At 43.5% G+C, this 13,246-nt stretch overlaps 1 long non-coding RNA gene across 4 annotated transcripts in view; it reads right to left on the bottom strand.

Moving 5' to 3' along the window:
• Positions 1 to 12,514, bottom strand: part of LOC143434149 (uncharacterized) — a 30,536-nt gene extending 18,022 nt beyond the window's left edge. Inside the window, exons 1-3 of one of the 4 annotated variants that reach the window (XR_013103433.1) lie at positions 12,186 to 12,514; positions 11,273 to 11,676; positions 5,934 to 6,115 (exon numbers count right to left, since the gene is read on the bottom strand). This is a non-coding gene — a long non-coding RNA (uncharacterized LOC143434149). Of the gene's footprint in view, positions 1 to 5,933; positions 6,116 to 11,272 lie in introns of all 4 variants that reach the window. The other 3 variants (XR_013103434.1, XR_013103432.1, XR_013103435.1) reach the window with 3 other exon arrangements.
• Between the last annotated feature and the right edge of the window lie 732 nt (positions 12,515 to 13,246).

Below are 13,246 nucleotides of genomic sequence, written 5' to 3'. Positions count from 1 at the left end.
AGATTTTCTTTGATTCATTAGACAACTGATTTCAATTTATGATCTACATGTTGATGAAGACGAGGCTAATACAAATTTTAATAAAAAATGGAAATAACTAATGAGCAAATGAAGAACATTCCACTTTCCATATTACATGGCTCCTCAAACTTTAATACCAGAAGATGATTAGGAAAAAAAAAATCAGAAACATCGTTTATGCCATATGAAACCATTTTCTGTTTGGTTGAAATCCAAGTGAGTTTTTTTTTTCTTAATTTATTATTCTTATTAATTATTACTATTATTGGGCTGGAGAGATGTTTGATGGTTAATATTAATAGTGGTTACTGTTCTCGCAGAGAACCTGAGTTCAGCTCCTAGTACCCACATGGTAGCTCACAAATGGTTGTAACTCCAGTTCTGGGAGGTCTGATATGCTCACCTGGCTTATGTACATGTGTGGTACACAGGCACACACATACACATAATGATTACATTTAAACATATTTAACATTTTATTGCATTCACTTTATTTTTATGTGTGTGTGAGTGTGTGTGAGTGTGCGCGTGCGTCCGTGTGTGTAGGCATATGTGTAGAGAGCAGAGGACAGAGGACAACTTGTGAGAGTCAGTTTTCTCCTTACCATGTGGCTTCTGGGAACTGAACTCAGACTGTAAGGCTTGGTGGCAAGAGCCTACTCCCTGACCCTTCTTGCCAGGCTGGGTTTTTGTTCAGGAACACAGTGCATAGAATAAATCAGTGTGTGTCCCACACTCAGGAGCATGGCTGTCATTTCATTAGTCTATGAAGAACACACCGTGGCTCTGCGCAATTCTTTTGAATGATTTGTCATTTTACCCAAGCCTTTGATAGTCACCTTGGCTTCACAAACCCTGCTCCTCCTCGGCTTTGTGCCTGGTCACCAATCAGGAACAGCCTGGCCGCTCACAGGTGCTTTTCCAGGCTTAGTCAAATGAGTGAATCTGTAGTCTCCAACTCAGTTCTTTCCGAAGAATCGGCCTGTTTACCTCTGAGAGGTACTTTGCCAGTGAGAACGGAAGCACCCGAGTCAGGTTTGAAAACCACATCTATGTGACTTTTCTGGTTCTGCAGGCTCGGGTATTAACAAAGATTTTCTTAAGCTGTGGGTGGATGTAAACTACCAGTAAGGAGAAGCCTAGTAAACATTTCCCTCCCTCCAGAATGGGCGTTTGAATTCAGGCAGTGTGAAATCAGAGCCATGCTATGTGTGTACCTCTCAGCCCTAAGCTTGTGCTCACAGATGTTAAGGCCAGCCATTTATTTCAGACAGAACAGGATCTAGAGATTGCATGTGCTCACCACCTGCTGTCCACAGCATCTTTGCCTAGAGTGCTACATGATATATATTAAAATTAATAATATTTTGTTGTCATTTGAGGGGTGTTAATTTCTTTGAGATAGGGTATCCCTGTGTAGACCAGGCTGGCCTTGAATTTAGATCTGCCTGCCTCTGTTTACCCCACACACCAGTGCTGGGATTAAAGGTGCTTGCCACCACACACAGCTCAATAAATGGTTTTTGATGGAAATTATAAAAGCAAATAGATTAACTCCTTTTCTTTGTCCATGAAAGTGACTGGTGTTTTTAGCATTCACCTTGTCTTTGAAGTTGTAGGTCTTAGTCTGTCATTCAAAGCCAGGCTTTTATAGGCAATTATTTAAAATCGCATTTAAAAAATCCCATCGTCTCTTGATAAATTTTGTTTTGCTTTTTTAGTATATGCCAGGTGCTTTGTATGCAAATACGAATGAGACAGAGCTCTGACCTCAATGAAGTCATTAGATTATGAAGTATCTTAACAGCAGCCATTAGCTAATGTTTACCACGGGCACGTTGTTCTACTCAGAAGTCAGCTATCACTAAGATCTCGGCTGCTCTGAGAAATTACTGTGATGTATTATCTATTTGGGCTAATTTCAACATAAGGAGACTAAAGTACTATAACCTGTTCTGACAGTAGAATTGTTTTCCAGAACAAGAGCCAAGTCTTAGAAATAAGAATCATTGAAACTTTTACCAACACAGGCATTTAGGTAAACAAGGGGAAAACAGGAGATGCAATGTCTCCTTTCTCAGGCTGAAGAATGCGTTTGTTTTTAAGGAACAAATGCCAGGTTGGTAGGTCAGTGACAACAAAATTAAGTCTTTTCATTTTGTAAAATATAATACCAGGAGAAGTTTACGCTTGATGATAACTTTCTCAGGCACCAGGGGAAGAATGCTGATGGCACTGTACCATAGACTCAATTGTACTCTCAGCAGGGATACCTAACTGCCTTAATGATGGAACAGAGGAGGAGGATATCACAGCCAGAATGCTTGGAAGAGAGCGGTGTGCTTTCACTGACAAGTTTAGTTCACGCTAACCCAGGGCAGAGCAGAGTTTCGTCTTCCACAAGGGTCGAGGTCTAAGATAGTAAATCCTGAGAAATCTCTTAGGGAGACGTCTCTGCTGGGTGCTGCAGAGGCTGGACAGTGTGTCAGCTCAGATGTTGGAACCATGTTCCTCAGAATTCCTTTCCATGTATGGTTCTGGGTTAGAGTTGGCCACATCAGAAGTTTGCTTGCAGTTCGGAAGGCAGCAGGGAGGAGGCTGGCCTGACTGTGGAGCCCTGTGCCCTTGTGCACACTGTCTTCTGTCTACTGCTTCCTCTGTTGGCTGTGGCCTCAGCTGGACATGGCTACGCCAGCCCCAGCCAACTCTTTTTGCTGAAAAGCACCTGCTCTTTCTGTAGCCCACCAGTCTTATGGAGGGTGGCATAGTGAGAGGCAGCCATGGAAACCCTGTGGTTCTTTGAGTTCTGGTTCACCCATATGGGTTCTGGTTTCGCTGTCCTCTGCCTCATTCCAGCATTTCTTCTTAATACTACACAATACATAATACTTAGTAAGACTTTCTGAGCTACAGCAGCTTCAGGCCCACTGCAGATGCTAGGGCCTTTGTACCGACTTCTATAGGGTGTAGTCTACCCTAAGCCGTATAGCCCCATGTCACTCAGAGTGGTTCTGTCTCTGTGTGAGTCCGTAAGTCCTGACTGATACACACTAAACATGAATGTGTTGGTGCCTCCACTGATTGATTTCCCCTTTGCCTGTTGCTGTGAGTCAAACAGCTACCAGCTTGGGGGCATTAATCAATACTCTTTGTAAAAGATCATCCCAACCAGCCTACTGATGCTTTACATAAGAACCTATACACACCACACACAAACAGACACATATAGAGATACACATATGACACATACACATAAAAACACACACAGACACATAGAGACACAACACACACAAACACATACAGAGAGATACACACAGATACACATACAGAATTACACAGAGACATACATGCGCACACACACAGTCACATATACACACACAGACACACGCAGACATGTATACATGTGTACTGACAGAAATACACAGAAACAAACACACACAGAGACACATGTACACACAGAGACACAGATCCAGACACATAGATACACAGACATGTACAGAGACGCACAGATACACATAGACACATACATACACAGACACACATAAGCATATATACAGACACATGTACTCACAAACATGTATACACGCAGATACACAGACATAGATACATAGACACACACACAGACATGTGAACAGACTGAGACTCACAGACACACACAAACACACACACAGATACACACAGGCACATACACACGCAAACACACAGTAAGACAAATGTACTCATAGACATCTGTACACACACACACACACACACACACACACACACACACACACACACACACACAGGGGTGGAATAGGTGTAAGATTCTTGCCTGAGTATCCAGCAGCTTCCTACTGCCTGGCATCTCTGTGTATGGCCTCACAGAAGAGCTACAGACAGAGTTGGGAGTCCGTCTATACCGCTAAAGTGAATCCCTCACCCCTGCTGAGTGAGGCTTTCCAGGTAAGGCATATCATGGGTAGATGTTGCTTGTAGCCCATCTCTAGGAAGGAAGGAATTTTAGCAATGCTTGTCTGGGCCTCTCTTTCTGGTCATCTGGTAAAGTAGGTGCCTTGAGTTTTGAACTCCATGTTCTTGAGAAAATACATATCTCTCTCTTTCTTTCTTTCTTTCTTTCTTTCTTTCTTTCTTTCTTTCTTTCTTTCTTTCTTTCTTTGTTTTTTAGGTAGGTTCATACTCTAGCTTAAGCTGACCTAGAACTCACTTTGTTGCTCAGGGTAGTCTCAGACTTACAGCTGGGATTACTGGCTGCTATCTTCTGTGTGCCCCAGCTCTAAGGGGAGCTGCCTTTACTCTTGTCCCTTTCTCTTGCTCAGTCACCTCAGCTCCACTTTGGTTTAAATATTCACACCTCAATGGGAACGATTTGAAATTTGTGCCATTGCTTTACAGTTGTAACTTGGGTAGATCAGAGCTGTGAACCTTGTCAGTGGAATGAAATGAGCATGCTCACACTGCCTCCCCCCAGCACCCACCCCCACACTGAGTATTGAGAGGGGACCAGGGGAGGACCCACCCAGCCTGCTGCTCTGGAAGGAAAGCAGGGTTTTCTGGTGAGCACACGCTTGGTAACAGATGCAGATACATCAGTCCAGAGCTGTGTAAATCTTGCACTTGGCATTGAGTTTTAATTAATGAACTGTCTCCCTTGAGGCTGGGTTTTTTAATTTATAGAGATTTTTGCTTCACTCACATACTACTTAAACAAGTCTCCAGACCTGGGGCTTTACTGTCTCAACCAAAACCATACTCCCTTAATAATATTTATGGTTTTCTCAGTGGGATAGTTACTGGAAAACAAACCTTTGATCTCTAGGATAGAGAATGGTAAAAGTCCAATGTCTTCTTTTATTTTACTTTATAGCTTTCCTTAAAAAATGTTTTTAACCTTTATATATATATATATATATATATATATATATATATACACATATACACAAACATATACATAAACATATACATATATAACATAAGCATGCATAAACATATAAACATATGCATATAAACATATATACATATAAACATATATACATATATTCATATATTCACATATACACATATATACATACATACATACATATATGTCATATACCATGTATGTCTGTATACCATGTATGTCTTAGATCCCTTGGGAGTAGAGTTACAGACAGTTGTGAGCTGCCATGTTGGTGCTGGGAATTGAACTCATGACCTCTGGAAGAGTAAACAGTACTCTTAACCCCTGAGCCATCTTTCTAGCCCACATACTTTAAAACACACAGTCTCTTTAGGTAGCAGGCACATCAAACACACACTTAGGATGAAACCCATTTCCAAGAGAAATTATTTGAAAACTATAAATTAGCTTTGAACATTGGAAATCTTGGAGCCTGAGGAGAAAGCTGAATGACACAACCCTTTGCCTAGGGTTTCTGAGGCCCTGGGTTCCATCCTGGAAAAATAGAAATACAACTTTCTACTTTGCATACCCATAGCTTTTCATGTGTCCTGTGTTATTTGCATAAGTTATTTGATGCTCATTAACATGTCTGGTTGGCACAGTCTGGGTTATGCCACACATAATAACAAACATCTTCAAATTGTAAGTATTTAAGATGACAAAGATTTATTTCTGTTATATTCTAAGTAAGGTTGGCATGAAATCTATGCTCACCATGACTATATAGGGTCCTTGGACAGTAAAGTTCTCAAACATTGCCAGCCTTTATTCAGCCAGGACAGAACATCCAAGAGGTCCTTAAACTGGGCATTCATTGCTTCTAATTCTAAGACGCATCCATCATTCAGGTCATTCAGTCCAGAGGAACCAGGAAGTTCCTTCCTTTTCACAGACTCTGTGCCATGACCTTTTCTGAGATTTGAGAGTTGCTGTATATACAGTGACCTACTGAGATAGCTTGGTGCTTACTTACTAAGGTAAGGGTCTCCATTAGGGTTTTACTGCTGTGAAGAGACACCGTGACCATGGCAACTCCTATAAAGGAAAACATTTCACTGGGGCTGGCTTACAATGAAGAGGTTCAGTCCATAATTATCATCATGGCAGGAAGCATGGCGGCAGTCAGACATGGTGCTGAGAATTCTACATCCGGATCTGCAGGCAGCAGGAAGAGAAAGTGAGACACTGGGCCTGACTTGAGCATCTGAAACTTCGAAGCCCGCCCTCAGTGACACACTTCCTCCAACAAGACCACACCTACTCCAAAAAGCCACACTTCCTAATAGTGCCACTTCCTGTAAGCCTGTGGGGGAGGTGGCATTTTCATACAAACCACCACAAATAGTCTTAATCATCCCCCAAGGTCCATACTGATTTTACAAATATAGGAATTGAGGCGCAGTGGGCATAGCCTACTTCTGGGTGCACAGCTGTTGAGTAGCAGAGTCAGATTTGAGTCATGAAGTCTGATTATATGAGTTGTGCTCTTTAATGATCACATACAGCATGGATCTTGTTTGACCTGGCAGGATTGAGCTGGTCGCCTGCATGTCACCTCAACTGATGCTGCTCCCCAAACACTGTCCCTGTTTAGGGTAAAGGTTACAGCCTACTTGGTGTCAAGTGTCATAACCCTGAGAGTTGTTCTGGATTCCTCTTCTCTGAACTTCCCCTTCAATGCAAGCTAGCTCACAATGGTGACTTCCACAGTCTCTGCCCTCACTTGACGGTACAGGCCCCCTGCAGTAAGTAGTCTGTATAGATCTCTCCCCTCTGCAGTCTGCTTTCCACAATGCAGACAGAATGGGCTTCCTCAAACCTGCACTGAGCAAAAGCAGTCTGATCATGTTACTCTCTTGTTAAGACACTGTGAGTGCACACTTCTGTTTCCTAGGAAGGAAGGCCTGACATTGTATTGGTGTAGCATCTCCTGGAACAGCCACCCTCCCACCCCACCCCCCAACCCCTGCTTAACAACAACGCTTAAAGACAACTGTCAGTGGAAGTGTCACTTCTGTACACAGACTTCCAGATTGGATTAGGCTCCCCCCTTTTAATGTTTCCTCAAGGCAATATATATTTTTAAGCACCCATCAATCACACATACCCATTTGTTCAGTGTTTGTTTGCATCCTGAGAAAATGGACTTCACGAGGACAAGAGGAACACTGCTTCATTCTTCATCCATCTCCTGTGACCCCTCAGCACAATGCTCTCTACAGACCAGGCACTGGATGTGTACATGAATGAGCACAAGTGACTGGGGACAATTGTTTGCAGTTTGTTTCACAGATGATCACAACTCCTGGGCTGCTGAAGTGTGGTCATGGGCCTGGAGATGCCTCTGCTCTGATATCCTACCCGAGGCTGGATGCCAGACTGCCATTGGCTCAGGCTGCCATGGGCAAGACGTCTAAATGCTCTGCTATTGGTTGCACCAGCAACTGGGGAGTGTTATCAAGGCACTGGCCAGGGAATTCCCTCATAGCAATCTCTTTCCCTAAGGCAGTGGTTCTCAACCTTGCTAATGCTCTGACCCTTTAATAAAGTTCCTCATGTTGTGGTGACCTTCAACCACAAAATTATTTTTGTTGCTACTTCATAACTGCCATTTTTGCTACTGTTATGAATCATAAGGTAAATGTGTGATATGCAGGATATCTGATATGCAACCCCTGTGAAGGGGTCATTCAATCTCCAATAGGGTCTTCATCCACAGGTTGAGAATCACTGCCCTAAGGGGTCTGTCCAAGACCTCTCCTTCCCTCCCTTCCTTCCATGTACTTTTTCTTTCCACATGACCGTGTGGCCAGGTTGGACTTGAACTTGTGACCCTCCTGCCTTTGCCCCTCAAATGCTGGCTTTCTAACACCATCTTTTTTCCCCATTGTATATTTTATTTACATTTCAGATGTTATCTCCTTACCACATTTTCCCCCAAACCCCCGCCCAGGATCCCCCTATCCCATCCACTTTCCTCCTGCTTCTATGAGAATGTGCCCCCACCTACCCTCCCCAACTCCCACTCCCCACCCTCGAATTCCCCCACACTTGGCACCCAGCCTTCACAGGACCAAGGATCTCCTCTCCCACCTATGCCCGACAAGGCCATCCTCCCCTACATATACAGCTGGAGCCATGGGTCACTTCCTGTGTGCTTTCAGGCTGGTGGTTTAGACCCTGGAAGCTCTGGTTGGTTGGTATTGTTGCTCTCCTCATGGGGCTGCAAAACCCTTTCAGCTCCTTCAGTCTTCTCTCTAACTCCTCCACTGGGAACCCCTGATCAGTTCAATGGTTAGCTGCCTAACACTATCTTTTGCTAAGGCCTCAGAATAGTAGTTCTGCCTGTGCCTTCTCTCTTCCAGAAAGGCCGCTCTTCTTTCTTGACAAAGCATGTCCATGTTCTACTGTTCCAGCTCAACAAGTCCTCCCATTTGCACATAGAGCAGAATGTTCGCTCTGCATTGGCCTGGACTTGATGGCCCCGGCCTCTGTGGCCACTGTCCAGTTGGTGACCTGGACAGAGGGCCATTTGCTGGAGGTATTTCCTTCATTTTACAGACTGAGCAAAGGTGGGAAGCCCAATAGCAATCAACTGCTGTTTAAAGAATTAACTAATTTACACAACCTGTCTAGGAAGGTGGTGTTCAAATCATCTTCCTTCACACCGTTGATCATCCCAGCCAGGATTTTTTGACACCTCATGTTGACAAGCTACTATGTGGCCATTTTCAGTCTTCATCTTATTGAATTTGACGTGGAGGCTAACTGTGGGGTAGCCGTTTGCTTTTCTGCCTGAGAACGGAATTCTATTTGGTAGTTCATTGGTTGAAGCTGAGCATATCAAAAAGAACTTTAGAAGTATGGATTGAAAAAAAAGTGAATAAAAGAGAAGCAATTAACAGGAATGGGTCTACATCTGTTTAATAAATTGAAATTTAATCCAGAGTGGAAAAGTATCTGAGTGCCCTCCTCCCAAGACAAACAGAATGGTCAAAAGTCTTTAGTCTGGGATGACTCCATTGGTGTTTCTACTAGACAGTAAAAAGCAAAACAAACAACCTCATAACTTTATGCAAAGATCTTTCAAAAGAATCTTTTGGGGGTGGAGGAGAATGGTTCTTAACTCATGTGTGAGAACAGAAGCATCCTGGTCATTGTATAGAATTCCATACATGCAAAAATCCTCACAAAATACTAGTAAACTGAATCTAGTAAATACCTACAAAGGTAATACAATATGACCAAGTAAGGTTTCTGCTAAGAGTATAAGGCTTCTATCACTGCAATCCTCAATTCCAACAGTGTGAAAAAGAAAAGCCATATATCTGGCCCAATGGAGACAGAAAGAGAGCCATTCATGGATGAAAACCTAAACACTGGCAAACTGGAAGGGTGTGCCCTCAGCCAATAGTGTGCATCTGTCTGCCAAGAGTATTTGAGACTAAGCAGAAAGCTGTGTGACTAGGTGTCTTCTCTTTAAGATCAAGACTAAGGAAAGGTTTCTACTGTCACCACTTCTTTTCAGTAAAAAGCTTCTAGCGTGTGCACTAGAGCAAGCAAAACAAACAAAAGTCAAACGCACATGCTAAAACAAAACAAAACAAAACAAAACAAAAAAACCAGAAAACCAGAGCAAATCTACCTGAGCCTCAGATGACATGACTGTCTACAAAACAGCTCTCAGTATGGCAACATACTACAACCCTGGGATGCAAAAATCAATAAGACAGATGCATTTTTTATATACTCCTCTCTGTTTCTATTTCTGTCCGTCTGTCTGTCTGTGCCTCTCACTCTCTCTCTCCCTTTCCCTTCCCCCTCTCTCTCACACACAAACACACACACACACACACACACACACACACACACACACACACACAGCCCAAAGAAGGAACATAACACCTCATGGCTTAATTTCCTGGCCAGTGCCTTGATAACACTAGCAGTGTTATCAATAGCAACCAATAGCAGAGCATTTAGACGTCTTGCCCATGGCAGCCTGAGCCAATGGCAGTCTGGCATCCAGCCTCGGGTAGGATATCAGAGCAGAGGCATCTCCAGGCCCATGACCACACTTCAACAGCCCAGGAGTTGTGATCATCTGTGAAGCAAACTGCAAACAATTGTCCCCAGTCACTTGTGCTCATTCATGTACACATCCAGTGCCTGGTCTGTAGAGAGCATTGTGCTGAGGGGTCACAGGAGATGGATGAAGAATGAAGCAGTGTTCTTCTTGTCCTCGTGAAGTCCATTTTCTCAGGATGCAAACAAACACTGAACAAATGGGTATGTGTGATTGATGGGTGCTTAAAAATATATATTGCCTTGAGGAAACATTAAAAGGGGGGAGCCTAATCCAATCTGGAAGTCTGTGTACAGAAGTGACACTTCCACTGACAGTTGTCGTTAAGCGGGGAGTGTGGTAGGGTGGCTGTTCCAGGAGATGCTACATCAATAAAATGTCCTAGGAAACAGGAAGTGCACAACACAGTGTTTTAATGAGGGAGTAACATTATCAGACTGCTCAGTGCAGATTCCCAGAAGCCCATTCTGTCTGCATTGTGGAAAGCAAATTGCAAAGAGGAAAGATCTATATAGACTACTGTGGGGGGCCTGTGCCACCAAGTGAGGGCAGAGACTGTGTATGCATGTATATGTGTATATGTATATATGTGTATATGTGTATATGTATATATGTGTATATATGTATATGTGTATATATATATGTATATGGACAAATAATTGTCCCTAATCATGTATACTCATTCATGTACACACTGAATGCTTGGTCTGTACATACACATTTGTATGTATCTATGTATGCATGTGTATTTCATGAAATTTTCGTCTGATAAAGGATTCATGAAAAGATTACACATAGGACTCTTAAAACTCAGTGTAGGAACTGGAGAGATGATTCAGTGGATAGCAGAACTTGCTTGTCTTGCAGAGGACCTGAATTCAGTCCTCAAACTAAGTCAAGAGTTCGAGAAACTTCCTGTAGCTCCTGCTTCAGGGGATCTAGTGCCCTCTTCTGGCTTCCACTGGCACCTGCATGCATATGCACAGACCCCTACACAAACACAGACTGTCTCTCTCTCTCTCTCTCTCTCTCTCTCTCTCTCTCTCTCTCTCTCTCTCTCTCTCTCTCTCACACACACACACACACACACACACACACGAACATTTTAAAGGAGATATTTGCAAGTTCTGCAAAAACATCTTTAATGAAAAAAAAAAAAAATCAAGCCAGTTTCGAACCAATCAAAATTCCAGCATTGAGTGGGGTGTGACAGGGAAGGGGCTCACCAGGTTCCACCCCGGGCTGAGGAGTTCTTAGCAGTTGATGGCTGCTGGAGGAGGGACAGTCAGTTTTCTTCAAGGTCGTGGCCTGGGCTAGGTTGCCCAGTGCTCCAGTGATGGCCCTACACAGGCACTCGTATATAAACAGCACTAATTAGCTGTAAACAACAGCAGCAACAAAGTCTACAAAACAAATCAACGGTGGGCAAAAGAGTTGAACAGAATATTTGCCAAAGACAAAGACACATGGCGGACAGGCACAGGAAGACATGGTGAGCATCTTCAGGGCAGAAAAGTGTAACAATGTAACAGCAGCGCTGGACCCCTCCACACAGCTGCTGCAGTTGCTCAGACAACCGCAAGGTGACACGGGAATGCTTGGAGGGCTTTGGATAATTCCAGGGTCTTTGCTGGAAACGCAAAACACACAGCCACCTAGGAAAACTGCGTGACCGTTTCTTTTAACATCATACGCACCTTACTATGTGATATGAAAACCTGTCATGAAGAATTTGAGGGAAATGAAGACCCCCGAGTCACCCCAAAAGCTGCGTATGGTTACCTGTAGCAGCTTTAGTCACAAGTACCCGAAGCCAGGAAAGTAAATCAAATATCGCTTGGGTAGATGGACGCACAGTGGCGCACACCTCCAATCACACAGGAAGACTGTTCAGCAGTATAGAGAAGTGAACTCTAAATGCTCTCACAGCGCTGCTGAACTCAAAAAACTCCTGCCAAATGAAAGACGTCAGATTCTAAACGATTAGTGCTATAGGGATGCATTCATTTGTCTAGAAACAGCAGACGTGGAAATCAGACCTATCTATGGGTGCCAGGCTACCGTAGCTTGGGGAAAGAGCAGGCTATGACCACACAGGGACACAAAGGTTCCTTTGAAGATTTGGCAAACATCCCATACCTTGCTTGGGGGAGGTTCCACGCCCGTATCAGGTTCTTAGAATCCACTGAAGGATATCTTCAATGATGGAGTCTCGCTAATCGCTCTTCAGTTCAAAGACTGACACCATTTTGCCACCTCCTGAGGAAAACTTGAAAACGAAACTAACAAAGAGTGGAAAACAGCTCAGCATAGCTGTTCCAAGCTCTCCCTCAGCTTCCATCCTTCCTGCAGCTGAGGTTGTCATCAGGTGCAGGTGGATGCAGGAGGCAATGAAAAAAAAAAAATCAAACAACCTACTTTCTGAGCATTAGCCTGGGCTGAGGATGATTTGCTTCATACGGAGAAAGCTCTGTTCTATTTGAAGACAGTAATTAAAGTGAAAGAAATGATCTATCCAATTTAAACGGCCGTGTCAGACACGGTCCTTTAAGGTGAACCTCACTTGGTACTGGGCAAAGGGTATTTTTAGAAGAGATGTCCATCTTAAACATAGAAATCCTGTATAATTCTACCATGTCCCATGTGACCACCTCAAAAAGAATTGTCTTACCCTAAAGGTACAAGGGAAACTTCCAGTAAGTTTTGCCAAAAACAAAACAGAGCAACAGCAAAAACATTCCCTGTGATTGTAACAGGGGGCGACTGAACAGCTGTGAGGAGCTGTGAGGCAGCGCTTAGGATGTTCTTTAGACCAGCAGTACAGCTCAGAAACACTTGTCAGCCAAAGAGAGCAGGTCAGATATAACCCTGGTTGCCCCATCCCAGTCTCCATAGGTGGTCAGCACATGTCATGGCCATTTTCTTGAGACCTAAGGGCCTGCAGTATCTACCCTGGCATCTCTCCATCTCTCCTGATGGTCCACCATCTTCCTTTCTGCATGTGTGAGCAGAGATGATGGTTATGGTGAGATTCTCTGGTCTAGGAATATATAACAACCACATTTCTTCTGTTTTCTTGAATTCTCATAATTAACTTTCTCCATGGTTACCCTTTATGGAACACAGTTATGTTGAGACAGTAAAGACGAGCTGAAACATATAACCCAAGATGCTTTTCAACATCTCTCAGGGGTCTGATT

Source organism: Arvicanthis niloticus, chromosome 13, assembly GCF_011762505.2.
Source record: "Arvicanthis niloticus isolate mArvNil1 chromosome 13, mArvNil1.pat.X, whole genome shotgun sequence".
Lineage (NCBI taxonomy): Eukaryota > Metazoa > Chordata > Mammalia > Rodentia > Muridae > Arvicanthis > Arvicanthis niloticus.
Note: the sequence above shows the minus strand (reverse complement) of the source record. Positions and strands in the feature narration are given on the sequence as shown.